Below are 24,372 nucleotides of genomic sequence, written 5' to 3' on the forward strand. Positions count from 1 at the left end.
CTCCAAAGAAACTGTTCAGAAACTCTGTACTCTTTGTGAACACTTAAAATCTACCAGTGTCAAGATAATTCATAGATTTTTGATGTAGTATATTTCTGAAAATTTTGAAAATGTTATTGATGACATTATCTGAGTGAGAAATATAAAATTATTCTGATTTCTAAAAAATATTGTACAGAGACCTAATCAGAGATGTCATTTGGAGAACACCTTTTAAAAAGGTTTGGGATTTTAGTCTTCCTATTTTTTTTAAACCTAACATTGTTAATACTTAAGGTGACCTTTGGATATCTGCCTCAATTTTTCCTGTTGTTTAGTAAGTAACATACGCAGTATTCAACTGTAGGTTTTGTGTGTCAAACTGTAGGAGAAAGTATTTAAAAGGCACAAAATTAAGCTAAACATTTAGCCATTTTTGTAATCCAGTGAGAGAGAGAATGTCTGGATTTATTTTCCTCTCCAATTGAAATAGGCTACCCTCACTCCCTTTCATTTTCCTCTTCTTTTCATCATGATGTCTGTATGGTAACTTTGGTACTTTCTTAAAAAGATAGTATTTTTTTATTGGACCAACTTGAGCGCTGTGTGTAAGCTCGAAAGTTTGTCTCTCTCAGAAGTTTGGTCCAAACCAAACCGTTATCTCACCCACCTTGTCTCGCTAATATTCTGGGACCAATACAATTACAAATAACACTACATACAAAAATAGCCTACTTTGTCACTTGGAGAGATGACTGGGGAAAATGTTGTATGGCAATCCTAGCTAGTTCGTCAGAACCCCAGAATTTTTGGGGAATCATATAAGATAGTTTAGTCTTCATAAGTTTTTTGTAACCCATAGACATAACCATTGAGAAATCCTAACTTAATATTTCAGAAGATATAGCTCTTTCAGGAGATTTGCACTGATTAGGAATATATGATTTAAAAGAATGTGAATTTTTACTACGGTATTTTCATGTTCTTTATACAATTACATGTCAATCCTAGCATGTTCTTTTGCTTTAAGTTTACTGCTTGGCTTTAAAATTAACTTCTCTTCATAATGTAGATTATTTTAATTAAGAAAGAGACAAGTACAGGAAAAGGTTGCTTACAATTCTTCATGCTAATAGATATAGCTCATGTTTGCAGAGTGTGCTTTGTGTCTAAAATAAACACTGACTTAGTTTTTCTCTTTAGGAATGGATGGTTGATTCCTGTTTTAATATTGGTTAAAAATAATTTTCTTCTGAAGGTGTGAGGATACTTAATTTTGCTATGATTATTGTCAAGGCCTGAAAGCCTGTCAGCAATCTACCCATCTCCTTTCTCCTCCACTTTTATTTCCCACTTAAGAAAATTCTTCAAAACATTATCACATATTTTAGAATAGGAATACTTCACTATTTTGACATAGTTGATTTAAAAAAATACATAGAAACTGTTGATGAGAGCTGTACTTCTATAAATAAGCTATTAAATAAAAAGTTTTTGTTGCTTGCTAGGTGAAATGTTAAAACTATTAAGCCTTAAATCTGAACTTCAGTCATGTGAATAACATGATGTCCCCTGATTTTTGCTTGGGTGTTTCAGATAAATATTTGTTAAAGGGCAGGAGGGGAAATTGAGGAGGGGACTGGTGAGAATTGGGAGGGGTAGAATTTATGGAGAAAGGAAGGCGAGTGCTCTGGGGTGAATAGGGAACTTTGATGTATTTGTGTGTAGGTACTTGCTTTGTGGGTTGTATAGCAGTCTACCTATTTTGGTACGCTGAAATTTATAAATGTAAACTTTATTGCATTTTTTTCTTCAAGGTTTTTTAGCATTAATATGGGCAAATCTGATGACCTCCAGAATAGTTTTAAAAATAACTGAAGTGTACATTGTACTCTAATAATAAATATAATAATAATAATAATGTCTAGTGCTTTTTATCAGTAGATCTGAAAGTGCTTTATAAAGGAAACACTAGGAATTGAACCCAGATTACTAAGGAATAAATGAATAGCTTTGTTTCTGGAACTTGGCCAAGTAGTATGCGAATAACATTTTGGTAATGTGCTTAAGTGTTGGCATTTAAACAATGCTTTTGCTACCTCCAGTCTCCCTTTCTACAGGTCAGTTGTGCGGAGGTTATTCTCATGAGAAGAAAGGAAACTGCAGTGTAAATTAGATTCAACAAAAAATGAAAGCCTTAGTGTAAACTGAACAAAGGTTATGCTTCTGTTCAAAAAAGCTAAGGAAAGAGCATTTTGTCACATAGTGAAACTGCAGAACTTACAGCTTCCTGACTTCCTGCTGCTGTTTCCTGGTTTCCAGTTTACATCCTCACCTTCTGGGGAGATAGCACTTCTATCTGATTAGGCTACAGTAGCCACTGGATTGCAGTCAGACTACACTATGGGTGTTCTTTTCTGCAACGGCTACATGAGCATCTGGCTTGACAAACCCATTCAAGTAGGGCTCATGCTAGTTGCATTTGATTAGTCATATCCCAGTTTTAATATGGATTATACTTGTCTACAATTATTGGTTGATTGACCTTCCGTTTGGTGCCAGGCTGTGATGTCACAAATTCCCGGTTAATGCATAGCAGTGACCTCATTGAGAAGATTTGGACCTCCCATAATGTGGATGTTTGGTTAAAGGGTGGGATGAGCCTGAAATCTTTCCTCTCCCTTGTTGTAATGATCTGTTAAACTTCAGGCACTAGCTGCAAAGGCAGTCAACGCCTGCCTTATTTTTCCATCCCTCTTTGGGGAGTAGGAACAGCAAGATGGAGATTTATTTGCGGGGAAGGGTGGTGGAAATATATGGCAATGTAAATTTCAATAGGCATGGTGTTGGGGGTGGCGGGGGGCATGGAAGTACTATATTTTTCATCCAGGCTAGTAGGCAAAGGGTAATTACATTTCTTAGCAGCTTTTCAAGCCCTGAAAACATACAGGGAATTCAAACAACATACCATACCTTGAAGCCGGAGAGAGTCATGGGGGATTCTACTTTTATGGTAGGACCTCAAAAGGCCATGTGAAAGCCCTGGTTAAAAAAAAATGTATCCATGCTCCTTTAAAGGTTGTTGAAGGAAAAAATGAAAGTGGTGGCACCAGAAAGATCTAGATCCCAATTTATACCTCCAAACCCCCTTGCCCTTGCCCCCTACAGGTTTGGAAAAGTAAATTAGTGACTTGACCTGATTTGTCTGTGCGTAGATAGTATTTTTTGATTAGTTCCTAGCAGTTTTAACAGGTCGCTGTTCTAGCATGATGTTTATTGTGAGTTTGAAGTTAGTCACAGCCTAGCAGAATTTTAACTGCTTGTGTTACTAAATTTGGGGAGAATTGAGGATAATTTATAATTATCCTGTTTTTTTAAAGAAGCTTATGACTGGTTATATAATCTCTGAAAGGAAAAATATTTTGGTAACTATTTGAGCGCTATAATAATGAAGATTTTTAAAGTAAACATGGTGCTGAAATACTACGCAGAGCTTTGCTCTGTACATATTAGACCTATTCTTCACTTTCATTGTAACCACTCCAAGTAACTCTCAAATTTGTGATGGGAGGTGTAGGACAAAATACCTAGAGAACAATAGAGTAGACTGCTATTGTTAGGGACCCAATAAATAATTAAAGGGATATTGTGTTTGTTTAAATATGTTTTGGGAAGCTGCAGACTTTTAACCTGAAGCAGCATTCCTGCTGGTTGATGCTAGAGCTCTGGATTCATATCTCACAGTAATTGCAAACAAAACTTAATAAACAAGAAGAAAAAATATCCTAGTTTGCAAATGTGTTTGGAGATACCACAGCTTTTCCTTGTCAGCTGTGTCCATTGTACAGTACGTATTTTAGACACAAATTGATCGTTTTCCCATCCATTCTTGTGCCATTCTTCAAATATACAGTTGATAAATTGCAACTCCTGGGGGCTGGCCCGAGTATGCAGACATCTCAGGTACTCCCTTAGCTTATGAAAACTGAAAATCTTCATTGCTAGAATTCCTTACAGAGCCAACAAGAGAAGAGGGCATTCTCGTTTAGTTCCCATAGGAAAAAATGTGGAATTTAAATTATTTATGATACTCATTGATGAATTAAGTGGAAATAAATCACTGGTGCTAGATATTGCTCAGTAAAGTTCTGTAGAAACTTAAGAATTAAGTGACTCTTCTGCTATCAAAAATGTGTAGCTGACTTGGTTGATAGATTACTATTCAGGAAGACTCTGTGAATAGCCTTTATAAAAGGTCCTGGAAATTAGATTGCTGTAAATTAGTTGAAGAAAATATTAGTTATAAAATGCCTATGTAAGCATTACTAGTATATTACAAATATTTTTGGAGAGAAATAAACTAAATGAAGGAGAACTGTAGTTATTTGGACTGCTAAAAGCTTTCAGTGACACTCATAAAAAACGTATTGGGAATTTGGACAATGCCCAACTTATGTATCTCTTTAACATCAAATTCCTATAAGGAGAGAGAGCTTCTCATTTCCACTGCCCAGGGAGTCATCAGCCTTTGTGTAAAGAAGAGTAGCTGGAACTGAACTTGACACACTTTCAGGTTATGCATGTGGTGAGAGAAAGGGCTTTGAGAAATTTGCTGTCAATAACATACCGTCCATTGCTGAAATCTGTCATCTCATCATCAAGATGGTACACAGCCTTTGGGGTTTTCTGGACCCTTTGTTACTTTATAAATGCCAATGACTATGGTGGGTAAAAATGCTTTGGTCTGTCTGCAGAAGACTGCACTATTCTATCAGACGCCGATCTGGCCCCATGCATTTTTGACCTTTAGGCTTGATTCTTATGGTTTGTTCTATGCCAAAATAGCTCTGTTTAGTACTGAATGTTGCAGTTCACCTACCAAAATACATGAGCTGCTAAAAGCACATTGTCCTGGTGCTCTGCTCTCTGCATAAGCTTCCCCAATGGAATATAGAATCATATTCAAGGTTTGGTCCTGATATTCTAAGCTCACTTTGGGATTTGCCCAGTTTACTGGAGGAACTAACTTGTTCAAGGAGACCAGGAATGCCTGTTATAGCCATGTTACACTAGAAAAATTGGAAGTCAATCTCAAGAGTGACATTCCTGAGTGCAGGAGATGGAGCTTTCATAGCAGCTGCCCACAACCATGAAGCTTGCTTCTACAAAACATTGAATTGACCACAAATCCCACTTCCTTCTGAACATGCAAAACTAATATATTTGATTTGACTTTCCCACAGTCACTGTAATTTTAAAATCCCCATCTAGACTGAGGAGAGAGCTTAACCTATGATATTCAAAATAAAAATTATGAAAGAAAAAATTGGAAGGCTCATGCATCTTGATTACAAATAAAATAAAATAGAAACTTAGTAGTCATGGGGTGAGAGGTAAAGGTGATCATCTGTTTAAAAACTGGATAAAAGAAATCAGAGTAGGATATATGTTCAGCTCTTCCTTGGAAAGAGGTTAGCAGTGGGGTGCTGCAAAATCACACATTGAAGGTGGCAAAACTTGTTGATACAATTATAGATAATTCAACTATGTAATTGGGTAAGATAGCAAATGAAGTTCATTATAGACCATTGCAAGATAATGCACATGGGAAGAAATAGTAACTGTACTGGTTTACATTGATAGGCTCTAGCTCAGGGGTTCTCAAACTGGGGGTCGGGACCCCTCAGGGGGTCACGAGGTTATTACATGGGGAGGTCGCGAGCTGTTAGCCTCCACCCCAAACCCCGCTTTGCCTCCAGCATTTATAATGGTATTAAATATATTAAAAAGTGTTTTTAATTTATTAGGGGGATCGCACTCAGAGGTTTGCTATGTGGAAGGGGTCACCAGTACAAAAGTTTGAGAACCACTGCTCTAAATTAAACAAAAATGCACTGTCCCAAATTGTCTAAAATCTTGGCTTATCACAGAACACCAAGTAGGAATGAAACAAGTGGAGGGGAAGGAGCGTAGAGGAACGTAGGTGTAGTTGTAGACAGCTCATTGAAAATATCTGGTTAATAAGCAGGTCAAGGGGGTACAGAAGAGTAATGAAAAATGACAGTAGGATTATGTAAATTGTACACCTTCAGTTTGAATACTGTATACAGTGTTTGTCACCCCATCTCAAGACCGGTATGGCAGAAATAGGATCCAGAGAAGGTCTATAAAAATGAGCAGAGTAACTGGTAACATGATATATGTGTGTATGTATACACACAATATAATCATAAACAAAATGGAGTAAAAACTCGCTTGTGCATTCTTGTTCATACTGTCTCATAGAAGACAAGATCCTGAATGAAATGAAAAAGCAACATATTTAATATTGATGAAAGGGAGCTTGGGTGTGTGTATATTTTTAATATAGATTTTTGTAATTAACTTGTTGACCCCACTACCGCAAGATATTAATGTCAAGAGTTGTTAGGTCCCAAAAAGGATTGGAGACCTGAATAGTAAAAATTATCAAGTTACTATAAAAAATTTAGAAAGGATTCCAACCCTGTGGATTAGAGAAACTCAATGACCAGTTTCTGGGAGTTAGTCAGATTATCCTTGCCTAATTGTCCATTACTGAAGCCACTGGTACAAGTCACTGTTGGAGATGATATAGCATTCTAGGCATTCTTGGCCTGATCTGCCATGACCTTTGCACCCATTTAAACATCTCGACAGGAAACTTCAGTAGCCTGCAAGGGCCTCTGATGTCATAAGCCTCAAAGTCTCTTATGTTGCAACTGGGTGACGAACCGCCAAGTCTCACTAGCTCGGATGTATTCCAGTTCCTCCAATCCAAATTGTGACTATTGATAGCTCCTACATAAGATGGGACACTTTTTAAAGCACTTGATTTTTCCATAAAAAAAATAAAACATTTTTTCAGTATTCTACATGTTTAAAGAACTGGACAGATACAGTGATTCCAATCCATGATTTTATTGTAAGGCTCATGATATTTGGTGTTTTTCTTAACTCCCTAGCTCCTGGAGTCATGTGATTGCATGAAAATTTCCTCTTTAAAAAAAAAAGTTAGGGTGTAAAGTTTGAAAACACTAACCCTAAAGGCTCAAAGCCCTGAAAGCAAATCAAAAGAGCCCAAAATGTATTTATTTTTAAAATCTAACCATTTTTAAGCTAGTTCATGTTTGTGCAGGGCTTACCTCATGATTCTTGAAGACTTGGGGTTAGCAATACTGCAGCAATAGTTGTTAAAAAGTAAGCTGTTATCAACAACTATCATATACTTATCCTAGTTAATTCATATTTCATTTTTATGCAACTTGCATCAAGACAATATTTAGTAAACATCCTGTTTTAAGAGACTGTCCCAATGTTATTCCAAACTTTCTGAGTATGATTTTGTTCCACTCCTTTGCTTAAGCAATTGATCTTTATTGGTCCTTAGATTCAGGTCACTTCAAGCAGGTTTCACTTTTTTAAAAGAAAAAAATACGGTTTTGATAATGCTGTGTGGCCACTGTTGGAAATTGCTGATTTTGTTTAATTTTTTGTGACATTCCCCTGGTGTTCTCTGGACCGGTGATCTGTTAGGTCACTCCAATCCTCGACTCTGGGAGCTAGCCTTACCCTGCTCCACTGTGGGAACCCCCACTACCGGGCTGTTCACACACAGCCTCTAGTATGTAAGCTGCTCCCAGCTACGTGAGTGGGCGCTTTTGGCCAGCTGCTGCTTGGATTGTGCAACTGAATGACACGAGCCAATAGCTCCAGTCCCAGACACAACCCTAGGAACCTCCATCTTGCAGTGTCCAGTTATGCCTGCTGGATGCTGCAAGCTTGTATGAGTTCATCCGTTTAACAATGAAATTGATATATACCAGACTTGTTATCCCAAGGGGAGACTTTGACATACTTCAAACCAAATGCACTACTTCAGGTAGAATAACCAAACAAATTTATTAACTACAAAAGATAGATTATAAGTGATTATAAGTCAAAGTACAAGAAGTCAGATTTGGTCAAATGAAATAAAAGCAAAACGCATTCTAAGCTGATCTTAACACTTTCAGTGCCCTTACAAACTCAGATGCTTCTCACCACAGGCTGGCTTGTTGCCCTGCAGCCAGGCTCTCCCCTTTGATCAGCGCTTCAGTTGCTTGGTGGTGCTGTCTGTAGATGGAGGTGGACGAGAGAGCATATGGTAAACGTTTCTCCCTTTTATCATGTACTTTCTTCCCTCTTGGCTTTGCCCCCCCCTTCAGTCAGGTGAGCATTATCTCATCGTAGTCCCAAACTGACCAAGGGAAGGGGAGTGACTCACTGGAGAGTCCAACAGATCCTTTGTTGCTGCCTAGGCCAGTGTCCTTTGTTCCTGTGAGGCTGGGCTGGGTTTGTTCCATACCTGCCCTGATGAGGTGTGAACTGCCCCTTTGCTCTTGGAGAGTTTTGCTAGGGCCTCTGCTCCTGGAGAGTTTTTTCCTGGGCTTGTTTTAAGCCACAAGAACACATTTTCAGCCTCATAACTATATATATGAAATTACAACCTATAACTTTACTATAACAATGCTCAGTGCATCATGAGCCTTCTGAAGACACCCGACATAACAAAATTTGCATTGGATACCACACAATCATATTATAAGGATGAACATGGGGGTGCTGGGTGTTCCCCCGAGGTACAGAGTGTCACAATGGTGTCTAGTAAACAAATTAGCTAGGCCTTATAGCATTCTTTTAGGCACATAAATATTACTAATAATGTGAAACAGAGGCACAATGACTTGCCCGTGGCTTAAAAATGAATCTGTGACTAAAATAGGATGGCAGGTCCTGAAAGCTCTAAGGCAGGGTTGGCCCTACGTGTTTTGTGTCACAGAATAGAAAATGTTTTCATCTCCCCCACGCCCCCAAAAACAGGGAGAGTGGGGATTTGCAGCTCTGCAATGCAATCATTTGGCACCCCAAATATTGGTTTGATGCCCTGCCCTATTAATCTACACTAATCTAGTATCCCAAAAAGTGATTTTGAATTAAACAGAAAAACAAGTCACTGTCCACTATGTGCAAGTAGGGCAGGAAGGGATCCATAGATGGGAGGTTAGCTCTGGTCAGGATGTGGCTAATATGGAAATTGTGCTGGTGTGTAGTTCCGTTTCTATTTCAGTGAGACAGGATTACTCCTCTGCCGAAAGCTATAGAATCATAGAAATCTAGGAGTGGAATGGGCCTAGAAAGGTCATGTAGTCCATCTCCCCATGCTCAGGCCAAAACCCTGTCTGTATGGATAGAGGGTTTTGTCTTGCTTGTTGCTGTGGAGATGCCCAGCCTTATTATGCTTCCACAGACATGCAGATGTCAACTCTTCTGGCTTGGTTCAAACACTTATGACTGTTCCAGGCAGATTTTGCACATAAAATGGACATATTTTGGATATCCTTGAGACTGAGGTGCTATAAGTGATTTTTGTCCAGCCTCCACCTGTACTTTGACATTACTACTTATCTCTTCTGCCGTCAGAATAGAAGACGTATTCCATCAGTCCTCCCATGGAGAATTATGGGCGCACACTGCTCCATATTTATGTGCTGGTGAATATATTATGGCCAATGCCCCTCTTTCAGGATAGCTTAGGACATTATGATCAATTTTTGTCTTCTGTCATCAATATGCTGGATCTTAAATGTCTTGTTTCTTAATATAATGGAGTATAAAAGCTTCCTTAAATCCCAGCCAGCAGAATTATTTTTCGTGGTTGACAGTGTGCTGAATCTGGGCTGTATTTATTTGGCAGTATCCAGGTATTCACAAAATTAGAAAAATTGTATTAACAAGATTAATTGATTGGACTTGGACTTCATAGCTTGGTTTTTCAGAGCCAGGGCTATATATTTAGAGATGGTAGTTTTCTTTCAATTTTCGGTAGTCTAAATGTGACGGGAAGCTTTGGCCTGCAACCTGTGTATTGGACTCATACCTTTTCATGAGTAGAATAATCAGCTGAGGGTTATTGTGGTGTTTGAGATCAGAGCTGGTTAGAATAACTAATAATAATTGTGAAAATTTTTTTTAAAAACTTTTGTGTTTTTGTTTTTTTGGTCAAAGTTTAGTTTTTGTCAAGTTCCGGCTAGCTTTAATGGAGATCATTAATGTCTCTCTACATGAGGGCAGTGTGCTTCTTTCAAGGGAACAGTCATTGGATCAATCCTGATAATCTCTGGATGCTGATTATCTCACCAGTTTATGTCCCTTTCTTAAACTTTCTCTTTAGGTTGTGACAAGAAACATTGGTAATATCTGGAAACCTCTGATTTTCTTGATACTTCCCACTCTGACTTTCAACCTGGGTATAGGACAGAAATTGCACTAACCTTTTTTTTGGTGTCTGATCTCCTTGCAATGGACAGAGGTTAAATGTCCATACTGTTTCTTTTAGGACTGTCAGTAGCCTGTGATACTGTTGACCACTAGGTTTGGTTGATTTGGTTGTGTGTCCTTGCTTGAATAGGTATATTTATTATTAATTTATTAATTAATTTAGTATTAACTAAATACCAGTGACCTTCAGTAGTTCCATGTGTCCTCTGACAGAGATCCCAGAAAGTGGCGTTGGGCAATAGGTTGTTGGCCTTCAAAGTTCTGTGCTGTACGGTTTCACTGATTCTATTCAACATGTATGCCAAGGAAGATAGTGAGACAATTTGAGCTGTGATGCATTTGGTACACAGATGACATGTAGGTCTGTCTTGTATCAAACTCAGATTGTGCATTTTTTTGCTTTAGTGGCTCACCGAGATAGGGTCATGAATGAAAATTAGCTGGCTGAAGTTCAGTATGGATAACGCAAATGAGTTGAGGGAAGCACCTAGAGAATATGATGGATGATATTAGCACCAGTTACTGAAAATTTTTCTCTTCAGTAATTTTTTTGAAACTGATAATTTGGGATTTTTTTTTTTTGAGCTCACCTGTTGCTTGATGATTTCCAGATATTTTAAACAACCATTTTTATCTGAATCTGGCAAGGTGCTTACAACTGTTTTCCGCCCCCTCCCGCCCCCCCTTTCTGTGTGGACTTTGCTACATCATTCTGACCTTTCCCATGAATTACTGGGTGCTTTCTACAGGTGACTGTTCAAGGCTCCTAAGAACCTAAAGATGGCATATAATATAACATCTTCCCACTCTATGGTTTGATGTACCTGCAGGAGAATGTATTACATCAGTTTCTTGAAAAACTGCACTGGGTGCCTATTTTATTTTCAGGTGCAAAGATGTTGACACTCATCTGTAAAGCACTAAAGGGCTTGTTTCCTGATTATTTGAAAAATTACTTCTTATCCAATGAAGTCTTTGCAATTATTATAGCTAATGACAGATACTCTTATAGCTACATAGATATGGTTATACTGTAGTCCCCTTGTTTGAATGTCTGGGGACTGCAGACAGGATTTCCTCACTTGAGAAATCTTGGCAGGAATCTGCTTCTGCACATGGTGTGTCAGAGCTGGTGTGTGTGGATTTGGGGAGACTTCGGTGTTGAATTGTTTCAATTGTTTATATATTTTGTCCAGTGCCCACAGAAATTGATGGACATTTCTTTAAAAAGAAAATAAACAAATTAGTTCCTCCATTAAGTTATCTGAAGATGAGCAATGGCTGGGCAATGGGATGTGTTGGATGGTGAAATTACATATACACCTCTACCCCGATATAACGTGACTCGATATAACACGAGTTTGGATATAACGCGGTAAAGCAGTGCTCCGGGGGGGGGAAGGGGGCTGCGCACTCCGGTGGATCAAAGCAAGTTCGATATAACGCGGTTTCACCTATAACGCGGTAAGATTTTTTTGGCTCACGAGGACAGCGTTATATCGAGGTAGAGGTGTACTTTCTTTACAATAGAAGAGTATTACATTTAGAATACAAATAGATATGGAGAGTTATGGGGGCATCTCTGGAAAAAGTCTTGAAGAATTGGAATCAGGGAGACAGATTCTAATTCTTTGAGAAACATGTGTCCACTCCTGGCCTATGGTCTATATTGGGCAAATATGTCATGTTAGAAAAATGTGGTGTTCTTAGCATATGCACAACGTGCTTCAAGTGGCATATGACCAGGATTCATCTCTGAATTTAGTCCGCTGATTGGATCATTAGCTTCCCTGGCTCAGGCTGGGTACTGATGGGGAGTGTGACCTGAATGCTGATCCATTGCCCCAGAAACATGTATTGACCAACACCACTTAACATGAAGCTAAACACAATTTTGTCCTCAACGTGGACAAGATCAGTCAAGCTTATGTGTTTGCTGATTCTGGTGTTGTCACCAGCATTCTCCATGGGGAAGACTGATGCAATGAAATCATTGCTGACAAAACAAATATCCCCATTTTCTTTAACTGCTACTTTTTAAAAGGTATGGTGATCCAGCAGATGGTGATCACAATGGTGATCCATTCACAGGTTTTCTTCTTCTGATATAGTTGCTTTTTGTTATCTATATTAAAATCTTAGCATCGTCCTCCCCAATTTCCTTCTTAATGTTGCAGAAATTTATGTTCCTGATATTGGCTTTATTAGGATTAGACTTTCAAATTCTCAAGGATTTCTTTCTGATTAGCAAAGTTTGAGTGGTTGTTCAAGTTACATGTATTGGCAATATGGGCTATATTGGTCTTGTCATCCTGCTTTTCTTTTTGTTCAGTGGCATGTATGTCTTCTGATCATCTACTATTATTTCCTACATAGTCTTCATATATGTAAGGATTTTATTTCCTTTAATTTTGATTTTAGGCCCTTTTTTGAGTAAGTTACTTTACTGAACTCTTCCTAAAATATAGTGTTCCTGTATTAGTTTTTGGTATCTTTCCTTCCTTGAGGATGTTTGAACTTAATTTTATTGTTATCCCTATTACCAACTCAGCTATTGTTATTTCTTGACCAACTCCTGCAGGTCCTTGGTCTGTGTCCCTGCGTGGGTCCATCAGCCATTGCCACCTTTGTAGGGAGAAGTGAGCTGTGTGGTGTATACTCCCTTCTTGAGGCTGGACTATCAGTCACAAAGTGACTCTGCTCCTGAGTATGTCTACATTGTAATCAAAGGTGTCATTGTAGCAAGGGAGACATACCCAGGCTAGTTTTAATCTTGCTAAATTGGGTACCAATAATAATTAATCTGTGGCAACAGAATTGTCACAATAAGAGATGATGCAATTTTAGACTTGGTTTTGATAAACACTGAACATCAGAGAAAAGCAGGTTATAGGAGATAACCTTGGATCAAGTGATCATGAGTCAATTCGGTTTAATGGAAGAATAATCAAAATGAGGGTTTTTTTAATTTCAAAAGTGCAGACTTTGCGAAATCAAGGGATTTAGTTAAAGAAGTCAACTAACCTGAAGAACTCAAGGACTTAAATGTGGAGGAGGCTTGGAATTTCTTTATATCAACTACACAAAAAGCACCTGAAATTTGCATTCCAAGCAAGAGGAAAAAAACTTGTAAGGAAAGGCTCCAGCCACAGCCGGATGAATAACCACCTCAACAAGGTTATTGTAAGTAGTAAGCAATGAGCCAATAGGAAATGGAAAAAGGCTCAATCAGCAACAAAGCTACATTCTTGATTAAAAAAAAAAAGTAAGAATAAAGTGGGAAATGCTAGAAGTCAAGCTGAATTATCTCTTAAAAGGAAATTAAATAAAGAACAAGGTTTTTTTAGTGATATAAATAAAAAGAGAATAAGAAAGGATAAGGTTGGGCCATTATGCAAAGTGGATGGGAAGGAGATTAAAGATCATCTAGGTGTGGCTAAAAATCTAAATGAATACTTTGCCTCAATTTTCAAGAAGTATGATAATATGGATGAGGGCTGTACCTCTGATGGAAATGAGTGTCTATAAATGGAAATTAGCACATCTGTGGTGGAAGAAAAAATTAAAGAGCTTGATATAGTCAAATTGGGGAAGGAGTGTGTGTGAGGGAATAATTTCTATCCAGAATACTGAAAGAACTGGCACATGAGACTGCTAGTCCAGTAGCAAGGATTTTTAATCTGTCTATTTGAGGTAGTACCACATGACTGGAGAATAGCTAACATCATACCTATATTTAAGAAAGTGCAAAAAAGTGATGCAGGCAATTACAGACCTGCTAGTCTGACCTCAGAAGTATTCAAAGCTTTGGAATAAATTGTGACGGAAAGAATAATTAAATTCATGGAGATCATGCCAGACTAACCTGATGTCCTCCTCTGATTTTTTTAGATAAGGGAAGTGCAGTAGATTTAATATACTTGGACTTCAATACAGCATTTGACATGGTACCACATGGGAAATTTAGTTACATTAGAAAGATGGGGATCAATACAAGAACTGTAAGGTGGATAAGGAACTGGCTAAAGGGGAGAAGGCTCTGGGTTTTGCTGAAAGATGAATTATAGGACTGGAGGGAAGTTACTAGTGTAGTTCCTCAAGGATTGGTCCCATGACTAATCTTATTCAATACTTTTATGAAAGACCTTGATACAAAAAGTAGGTGTGTGTTAATGACATTATTTTTGATGATACCAAGTTGGGAGGCATCATCAATACAGAGAAGGACTGGAATTTGAGACAGGAAGATCTGGATGCCCTTGAAGGGTGACAGAAGTGGGATGAAAACGGGATGAATTAAATACTGCAAAGTGCAAGGTCATGCGCTTAGGATCTAATAATAAGAATTCTGCTGTAAGCTGGGAGCTTATGAGTTGGAAGAGATAGAGATGGAGAGAGACCTGGTGTGTGGGTCGATCACAGGATGACTACGGGCCACTAGTGTGATGAGGCTATAAAAATGGTAAATGCAATTGTGGGATCCTAGGCGAGGCATTTTAAATATAGAAAGAGAGAAGTATTAATCTCCTTCTAAAAGGCGGTGGTAAGACCTCATTTGAAATAGTGTATACAGTTCTGGTCATGCATATTGAGGAAAGATAAATTCAGACTGGTACAGGTGCAGAGAAGAGATACTAGGATGATCAAGGGAATGGAGGGCCTGTCTTGAAAGGAGACTGAAAGAGCTTGACTTGTTTAGTCTAGCAAAAAGAAGGCAGAGAGGGGATATGATTGCTCTTTAGAAATACATTGGGGGGGGGGGGGGGTAAATACCAGGGAGGCTGAAGAGCTGTGTAAGCTAAAGGACAACATTCACACAAGAACAAATGGGTATAAACTAGCCATGAATAATTTCAGGCTGGAACGTAGAAGATTTCTAACCATCAGGGAGGTGAGGGTCTGGAACAGCCTTCCAAAGGAGTTATGGGGGACAAACAACTTAATTATTTTTGAGCAAGAACTGGACAAACTTCTGAGTGTGATTGTAAGGTGGAGTAGCTTGTGATGGTAGGGAGCAGGGACTAGCAGCCCTGGGGCTCACTTCCCATTTATGCTTGTCAAAGCTCATGCTTCAGGGCTTTAGCTGGCCACCTGCAGTGGTCAAGAAGGTAATTTTCCCCCATGTATTCTGAGTTCTTAAAATATTTCCTTCCTCTGGAACATCAGGGATGGCCCTGGTTGGAGATAGAACTTTGTATGCGGTGGGCCAGGGCTCTGAAATGTCACCAAGCATTCTCTTTCTAAGGTGGGTGGCTGGCTGGTTCTTGCTCACATGCTCAGAGTCTAACTGAGGGATCAAGAAGAAATTTCCCTCAAGGTCAGATTGGCAAGACTGTTTTCCTCCCCGCTTTTCTCTGTAATGTGTGGGTGCTGATTACTTCCCTGGATTGTCTGACTATCTCTCACTTAATCATTTCCTTGCCATTGCAGGGGCCCCTGCTGCTGGTGAACTTCAGTCTCTCCCATTCTCTGCCTGTAACACATAATAGTCTAGTCTCCTGCAGGTTCTAATACTTTGGTCTCGTTTCACTTTTTGGGTTTAATGTGCAGTGGGTGGTGGTGGGTCTGTGGTATGTAGAAGATCAGACTGGATTAACAAGTTGTCCCTTCTGGCCTTAAACTCTATAATTTTATGGGCTAGTCACCTCCAAGTATGTACCCAGGGTCCCTGGTGGGCTTGTACTCAGCTGGCTTGCTGAAGCCCATGCTGCACTATTACAGTACTACAGCCCAGGTTTCACTCTCCATTATGGTGCTGGAGCAAACTAGATGAAAGCTAGTTCAGGTATGTCTACGCATGCTACAGTCACACATTCAGTTTCAGTGTAGACATGCCCTGAGTGGCTTATGGTGAAGGGGTAGGTTTCTTCCCTATCCACAGAGGATTACCCCCTTCTTGCAACAGGGTAATATGTACTTACAGCTAGCCAGGGAAAGTGTTGTAATGTAATAGCAGTTTAGGCAAGGTTTTGCTTTGAGCTAGTACACAAGTAGTCTGCATTTTCTTTTTAAAGATACAAATAAATGCTACCAGGCTATAGGTATTAAGAATCAATCCTAGTCCCATTGATGATCATGTAAATCCTGTTATTGGCTTCAGTTTATTCATTTAGATTGATAGAGGTGCTTAAATAATTCCCCCTGCCCATATATGCTCTAGGCACTCTTGATATAACTTTAAAATACATCACAAACAATATGTTCTGCTAATTCTTCCTCACCCTCCTTATTTTCAAATGCCAGTTAGGAGGAGGGGGAAGATGGGATTTACAGTGTACCCTGAATGGCCTCAGTGCTAGTGGAACCAAAACTTACCACTCAGTATAGTGGTTAAGGCTTTAAACCAGAGGTTCCCAAAGTGGGCGATACCGCCCCCTGGGGGGCGCTGGAACGATCCAGGGGGGCAGTAGTAGCCTCGGGTGCAATTGGGGGGCGTTGAATAAAAATAAGGGGGCGGTGGAAGCATAAAGAAAGAATATAAGAAAATTTTGAAAAACCGTTCGTACATGTTTCATCTATTGTGTAACATAGAGTTAAAGTTGTAGTGATTACTTTATTTTCCAAATAAATTCACAAATTATAACCGATCAGGTGTCAAGTCCGCCAACAGCTCTTAACAAGCAAGTGTTGGCAGGCGAGCATGTCGCGCATTGTCGGGAAGTCCAGCATGCATCGGCAGGAATATGTGCATGTAATGACTTGTTTACAATATGATACTATAAATAGGCGACATGTATGAAATCTAATTTAGATTGTTTCTTAATTGTGTAAAAAGCAGTTAACAATAGTGCAATAAGTATTTAAAATTTTTTATTCATATTCAATACCTTCGATCTTTACGGATTACGGATCACATACAAAGCAAATTGTATTATTGTTGTTTCAATAAAACAGCAATTTACACGTGAGTATTTTTATACATTTTCTTACATATCTACCGTACGTTTCTGTGTCTCTAGTGCTTACTAATAATAAAATCGTAGCAGGCTTGTGTCGGTACAGTACTATTTGAAGTGTACAGTCAATATATTTGTCATATTTTTTATTACAATATTAACGAAAACGGGAATGAAATCGTAAAAAAACGGTTAACTATTAACATTTATTTATATCTATCGAATCATCTGTGTTAATTGGTAAATAAGGCGTGTGTTAATAAGGAACAATTATTTAAATAAGGGCAAACTAAATTAAAACTAACAACTGATTTTTAATTGCATATTGATTATTTTTTAATTAATTATTTCTTGATAAATTTAGTTTGATATTTGACAATTTAATATCAAATACATATATCTAATGCTGAGCAAAGAACAAAACCCAGTTTATTAGTTTCATTAGTATTTTCATTTGGTTGTCTTTTGCCATCTTACGCAAAAACCACTGTATACCTGATGTCGTGGGCGATATTCTAATAACATCTTTCTTTACTATATTGTAGGACGTAGGTAGAAATATAGATACATAAAAGAACACAAATTTGTCACTGCATCTTTCTGTTTTTCGCTTAAAGAAGGTAGATTTCCAGGGGGGCGCTGAGTAATTTTTTTTCTGAAAAGGGGGGCGCTGAGTAATTTTTTTTCTGAAAAGGGGGCGGTAGGCCAAATAAGTTTGGGAACCTCTGCTTTAAACAAAAGCTATAAACAAATCTGTCCTGGCCAACATATCACAGACTTGATTTCTTATGGCATCCTGACTTCCTTCATGCTGTTCTCTGCAGCCTGCTTGTTTACTTCTCTCACTCATCTGTCTACTCTGCGCCCTGTGAATGTAATGCCTTTCTATTACCAATTTGTAACCATCAAGTAACCATCCTCTGCTCCATTCAAATCCCTGACTTGCTTCTTCCATAATGATCACAAGAGCAAGAAGTGTTTTCTGTTTTTGTTTGTTTTTAAATAAAAAAAAATCGTATCCACGCTGTTCCATCCTTTGGGTTTCCCTATGTATCACTATCACTTTATTTTTTTTTTAACCATGTCAGGCTTTCGTTGGGCAGATTGATTTTATTTTTCTGGCGTATACAGTGCCAAGGACCTCAGGGTTTAAGAAAGAACAATTTAAAGTGACTCTGCCACCTTGAAATCTTCTCCGTTGAAAATAACAACAACAACAAATAATTATAGTATTTTAAGGTAGTACAGTTGCCTGTGAAACCTCTTGTAATTTTTTTGTTATTTTAGAATAATATTTTTCTCAATGCCTTCTTTTGTTGTATGAAAGACTTACACAAATAGAAGTGGAAACTGACTGACTACACAAGAGAACCAATGAAGCTGTACATTTGACAAATCAAATTTACTTTACTCACACATGCGTGCGCATGCTTGGAAATTGAAAATAGACTAATGAGGTCCAGTTCCTGGTTCTAAAGGAACAATGCTCAAATGTTTGTACAGAAAAACTTCTATAATGCAGCTAAGTGCTTTATAAAGTTCTCAGCACATTGGCAACTGTACAGGAATCATCAAATAAATGGGACTTAATGGCCAATGAAATAACATAAAGTATACCATTGTGAATCTATTTGTTGTTATGTTTAGTTCAAGGAAACCCTCCATTTTAATTTATCTGAAGTTGCTACAGAATTTCTGGTCATCTGCAACGGAGTGCTGAATGTTGTCATGGAATTTTGTTTGCTGCAGAGTACGCAGGCTTTAGTCCTCGATTGAATATGGAACTAGGGTCAAAAAATGCCATTTAATTGCCATTAACCAACCTATTTGCCCAATTTTGGCTGTTGTAGAGATTGGTAGTATTTTCCCAAAAGTACTGTAGCATGCTAATCCAGGTGAAAATTGCAGATCATACTTTTGTACAGTTTTATAAAATGTGTGTAAAGTAGGTTCTTTAACAAAACGTAACCACGTACATTTTTTTTGCTGTGTCTTTTTATATATATATATATATATAGACACACACACACACACAAGCAGGTGTGTATAATCTGGATGCAATCATTATGATGGGATACCATCTGTTCTTCAGTGCAACCAGATCAGTTTTATTTTTCATTTGGTTTAATTAGTTAATTTAGCAATCAGTACAGTGCATTGATGTAGTAAGCTGATAGTTCACAGATCACTTCACACATGGGTGTCTACCTCAGACCTCCGATAACCATGTTAGAAATTGCAACACTATATGTTGCAGTTTGTAGAACTTTCACCATGTGCTAGGGTTAAGTTGGACAGAGCACTTAGTGGGAGAATGAAGGAAATCAGAAGTGAGTTTAAAAATGGTTACGTTTTAATTCAGTATGCATAAGTGCTAGGATGATGTAATAACTACAGCTCTGCAAATCTGTGGATATCCACAAATGATATTTGAGGATCTCAGACAGATGCGGATCCAAATTTTATATCTAGAGCCCGTAAATCTGTGGATATCTGCTTTATATCCACAGATCACGTTTGTAGATTGGGTGTGGATACAAATTTTGTATCCACACAGGGTTCTAGTAGTAACTTACACATATGGGGAGCCTTTCATCTAAGGGATTCCTTAGCACTTTACCAATTCAATATATTTTTTTAAAAAGATCAATATGTTTGAAACATTATCTGGGAGAGGAAGAAATAGAGCTGTTAATACTGTTGCTTTTTAACTGTCTATTTTTATCTGAGGTGAATGTTTGCATTTTTGCCATCGTAGGCTGGGGCCCCAGGATGCTGAATTTTTTGCCTCATAAGCTTCCTATTGCTGGTTGTCCACATTTAGCAGGAATCAGTTTTGGATGTCATCACTGATGTGTAAGGTCAACTATTTTCTTGTGAGCTTATTTTGGTACCTTCTGTGTATTAGTTTTAAGCAAACAGCACTTGCTATTTTGTTACACAATTGGTTTTCAGTCACAGAAGGAAAAAATTAAGGTTATCATAAATAAAAGTGTGTATAAAAATCTTTGCTTATTGCTGAAATATAGCTACTTCTGTTTAACATCTATGTGAGCAATTCAGGACAGGAAGTGAAGAATCCTGTTCTCAGTAGAACTACCAGCAGTGGTCAATGTAATGGAAAAATGAGGGGACAATATTACAAATATTACTTAAATTAGTTAGAATAACTGTTAGATATGGAGTTGGATTCCAATTTAATAGAATGAATGTTAGTAAAGGAGTCAGTATTGCTAAAAAGTTAACTTTCACTTTGGGGGTGGGTGCAATTGGCAGAATTGCTGCTGAATGTGTGTATAATCAAATTTTAATATAAATCTTAGAAACAGAATTTGGCAGTTAATGAAAAGGTACGTTAGTGCTCAGTTCTGTAATGCATTTTAATTGTGAAAACACACCCTTAAAGGGGCAATCAACTTGCATTGTTTTTTGAAACATGCACAAAAAACTTTATCAAATAGTACTATTTTTGAAATGCTATGTCCCAAAATTTAAAAAAATTTTACTTTTTTTCTCTCATTTGTTTAAAAAGATCTTTAGGGTGAGCTTGAGAGCAGTGCCACAGATGTTAGGGCCTATCCTTCATCTCCCCTTTACTTTGTGCACACATCTGCTTTGATATCTGTTTACTTTCAGTCAACACTTATTGGTGATCGACAGTGCTGTGATCGATGCAGTGGGGATTGATTTAGTGGGTCTAGTGAAGACCGGCTAAATCGACCGCCGAGTGCTCTCCAGTCGACTCCGGTACTCCACTGTAACGAGAAGAATAAGATAAGTCATTGGGAGAGTGTCTCCCATTGACGCAGCACGGTGTAGACGCTGCAGTAAGTCAAACTAAACTATGTTGACTCCAGCTACGTTATTCATATACATGGAGTAGTAACTTAGGTCAACTTACCCTGATGGTGTAGACAAGGCCTCAGTTTCAGTTCGGCTGCTGCTGTCACAATGTGCTTGTAGTGCTTGGGAAGGGTATGCAAAATTGTGAAACTGATTATATGTAATTAGTATCCCTACACAAAATAAATTGAAAAACGGGAGGGGGGGAGAGGGATGTGTTTAACATTTGTTGTAGTAATGTTATGGGTGACTTGTAACAACAACAGGTACTGTTTTACAATGAAAAATATGATTTTCACAGTGTCCCTTTTTAAATATAACTTTTCTCCATTTTTGTATATATTAAATACAGATTGTATTTCAAAGTTTTGTATTTTAAAACTACAAAAGCATAGTTTAAATTTTTTTTGCTCAACTTGCTTTTTTCAATGACATGTGCCAAGTGTTGGAGAAGTACAAATTCAGAGTTGATACTAATAGAGATGGGTGTATTACAGGTGCCCAAGATGAATAGATTAGCACAGGTGTTGGTATTATGCTGTTTCTTAGTCTTTAAAGGCTTTTAGATAGTTGTGAGTGTAGTTATTAAAATTAAAAATAATCTGAGTGGTCAGATAATAGATCTCAAATATTTGTCCACTATGTTTTTAGTCCTCATTATTGTAACTGTGTTAGTGAAGTGGTTTTGTAAGTTCACAGAACATTTGATCAGTAATTTACCAATAAGATGTGAAACACACTGCAGAGAGTATGAAAAGGCAAAAGCCTGGATAAACAAAGAAAGTCAAAGCCTGAAGATGCTAATTTGAGGGATTGGGTTTCAAATTTAAGTAGAGACAATTTGTCAGAAGCCTGACTGTACTGTACGGAAACTGTAGCGGTAAGAGATACTATATGTTAATTTCAGGATGTATTTTGTTGTGCGACGTGGTTACATCTGGAGTATTGGCAATGTTCCGCATAAAACAAGGCTTTCCCCTGTTTTTAATGGTTGTGTGACATATCACTAAGTACCAACCTGAGCAAGCATTTCAAAGGAAAATGATAGGCTTATGAAAATGAATGTCTGCTTATGCCTATAAATAAACTTAAATGTTTAGCAGCTACACCCATAACAATTGGACTTGAGTCATAACAATTGACACAAGACTGGCTCACAGTATTTAAAGACCTATAGAACTGTGGTATGTATTTGATCAAATTTGCAGAAGTTTAAAAAAAAAAAAAAAAAAAAGGGTGGCCTGCAGCCAAGTCTGAGTGAATACAGATGTTGTTCTAAGGGATTTACTGTATGTTGCTGACAACACATGACCAGGATAATCGGGTGTTTGGACTTTATGGAATGTGGCTGAAGGTTTCAAGTAAACATAAACCAAACTTGACTGTAGAACATAAACTTTTCTGTAGCTGGATAGATGTTGAAGATTTATACTCTGAACATGAGAGAATATAGAATTAGAGGCTTCTGTTATATTCAATACAGTTTTTACAATAGTATATATCCCAATAACTTCATTTTTTAATCTTAATTCTAGATTCATACACCTTAAGCCCACATGCACACTGTCATAGTTTCAAGGTAACTGCACGTGTATTTCCAACCCCATGGTCCACTCCAGGAGTTCCCAAGCAGGTCTGAGGTCTCCAGCTGGCACCTGTGTGACTCTTGTCCCACTCCCTTAGGACATGTGGTGGTAAGGCTGCACAGCCTGCCTGATACCCCAGCAAGCCAGTCTGTATAAAGGTCAGCCCCTGTGCACTGCTTTCTCTCTCCGAGAGCTATGAACGGTGTATCGCCAGCAGTTACAAGTTACCACGTGGCTCTTTCGAAGCAAGCACACTTCGTCTTAAGATCAAAGCATTACAGAGAAAACACACAAAAATCCTAATAAATAGATTTAAACACACGCTAAGTGTACCAGGAGTCACTCCTCAGTCTTGTGGGGTGCTAGTAAGCCAAAGTTTTTCCAATCCTTCTGCAAGGGTCCTGATGGTTTGCTGGACCACAAAGAAGGCCTTGAGTCAGTTCAAGCTCATCCTATTATGCCAAAAACACTTTCTTTGTCTCCTAGTCTCTGGAAAATCAAGGTTGGATCAGTATATATAAGCCTCTGAAGGGAGCCTCTCTGGAATTGTTTAGTCTCAGTGACTCACCTTAATTCACTGTCTTTAGTTCCTGGAGGAGCTGTGGTAACCCTCCCGCATACATGAACAATCATGCATAGACTATTTGTAGATTTAATACAGTGGGCCACCACAAATATTGATGGGGTTGCAATATCTGTCACACACACATTCTAAGATCTAGATGTTAGATATCACGTAATCTTGATAAGACTCCTCAGAGTTCAGTCTTTTTTATAGAAACTCTTTTAATAATTTTCCCCTTGAGAAACAATGCATATTTTAAAGTGAATTCTATTTTGAGAAAATGCTATGTATAAACAGCATCACCTTACTCCACAAATCTGTTTCCTGTGTATATTCTGTCATATCTGCTTGCATTAGTATGTGTGATTTTTTTTTTATTTTTTTTAAAGCCACTACTTTCACTACTGCCAGCCATGCAGAACCAGCACAGTACTGGGAGAATGAATTGACATTGTTTTTTCTGGCTTTGATGTCAATTAAGTTGCAGTTGTATGTGCAACGACGTTGTCTTCAAATTGTGCTTGGTTATTCCTCTGCAACCACAATAAACATGAGTTGCACCAGATATACCTGAAAGAAAAACTTTGTCTTGCAGTCTTTATTAGAATTCAGAAAGGTCATAGCTTGACTTCCAGATCCTGGGTTGAGTTTGCAGGTCTGGCAATTAGAAATATCACATATTTAGGGGGAAATCATTTGTTTTTTAGCCTGGTAACTGAGCAAAATAGATGTGGAATAAATGAGAAACGTTAACAATGGCTGGGAGAGGGGCAGATGGGGATAGGTTCAGTATTTTGGAGAAAAACAAAACATGGAAGTGACTAAATGTGTCAGTCACCAGCTACCCTGATTATTTTGTATGTTGTACTTCCTCCGTCCTATTTCATCTGCTCTGCGTCTTCAGTTGTAAGCTGAGGGATGTCTTCCTGTGTGTCTACTATGCCCAGTACATTTTGAGCACTAGTGTAATATTACAAATTTAACTACCCTAGATGCATCATATTTCAGTACATCCTCTAACGGTAGTGGAATCTGAGAAATGAGACTATTGTGCTATAATTAGGTGAAACTTTCTATATCATGAGGACACTTAGAAATACGTTTGAAGATAATTTCAAATACTGAGTGTAATTAAAACCAAAAGAATATATTTTTTTACAGTTAG

General features: G+C 38.0%; 1 protein-coding gene across 12 annotated transcripts in view; it reads left to right on the forward strand.

The window, feature by feature from the left end:
• The window catches only part of MYO6 (myosin VI), a 168,041-nt gene that overhangs the window by 17,104 nt on the left and 126,565 nt on the right, over positions 1 to 24,372 (forward strand). The gene's annotated exons all lie outside the window — the stretch shown is intronic.

Source organism: Chrysemys picta, chromosome 3, assembly GCF_011386835.1.
Source record: "Chrysemys picta bellii isolate R12L10 chromosome 3, ASM1138683v2, whole genome shotgun sequence".
Lineage (NCBI taxonomy): Eukaryota > Metazoa > Chordata > Testudines > Emydidae > Chrysemys > Chrysemys picta.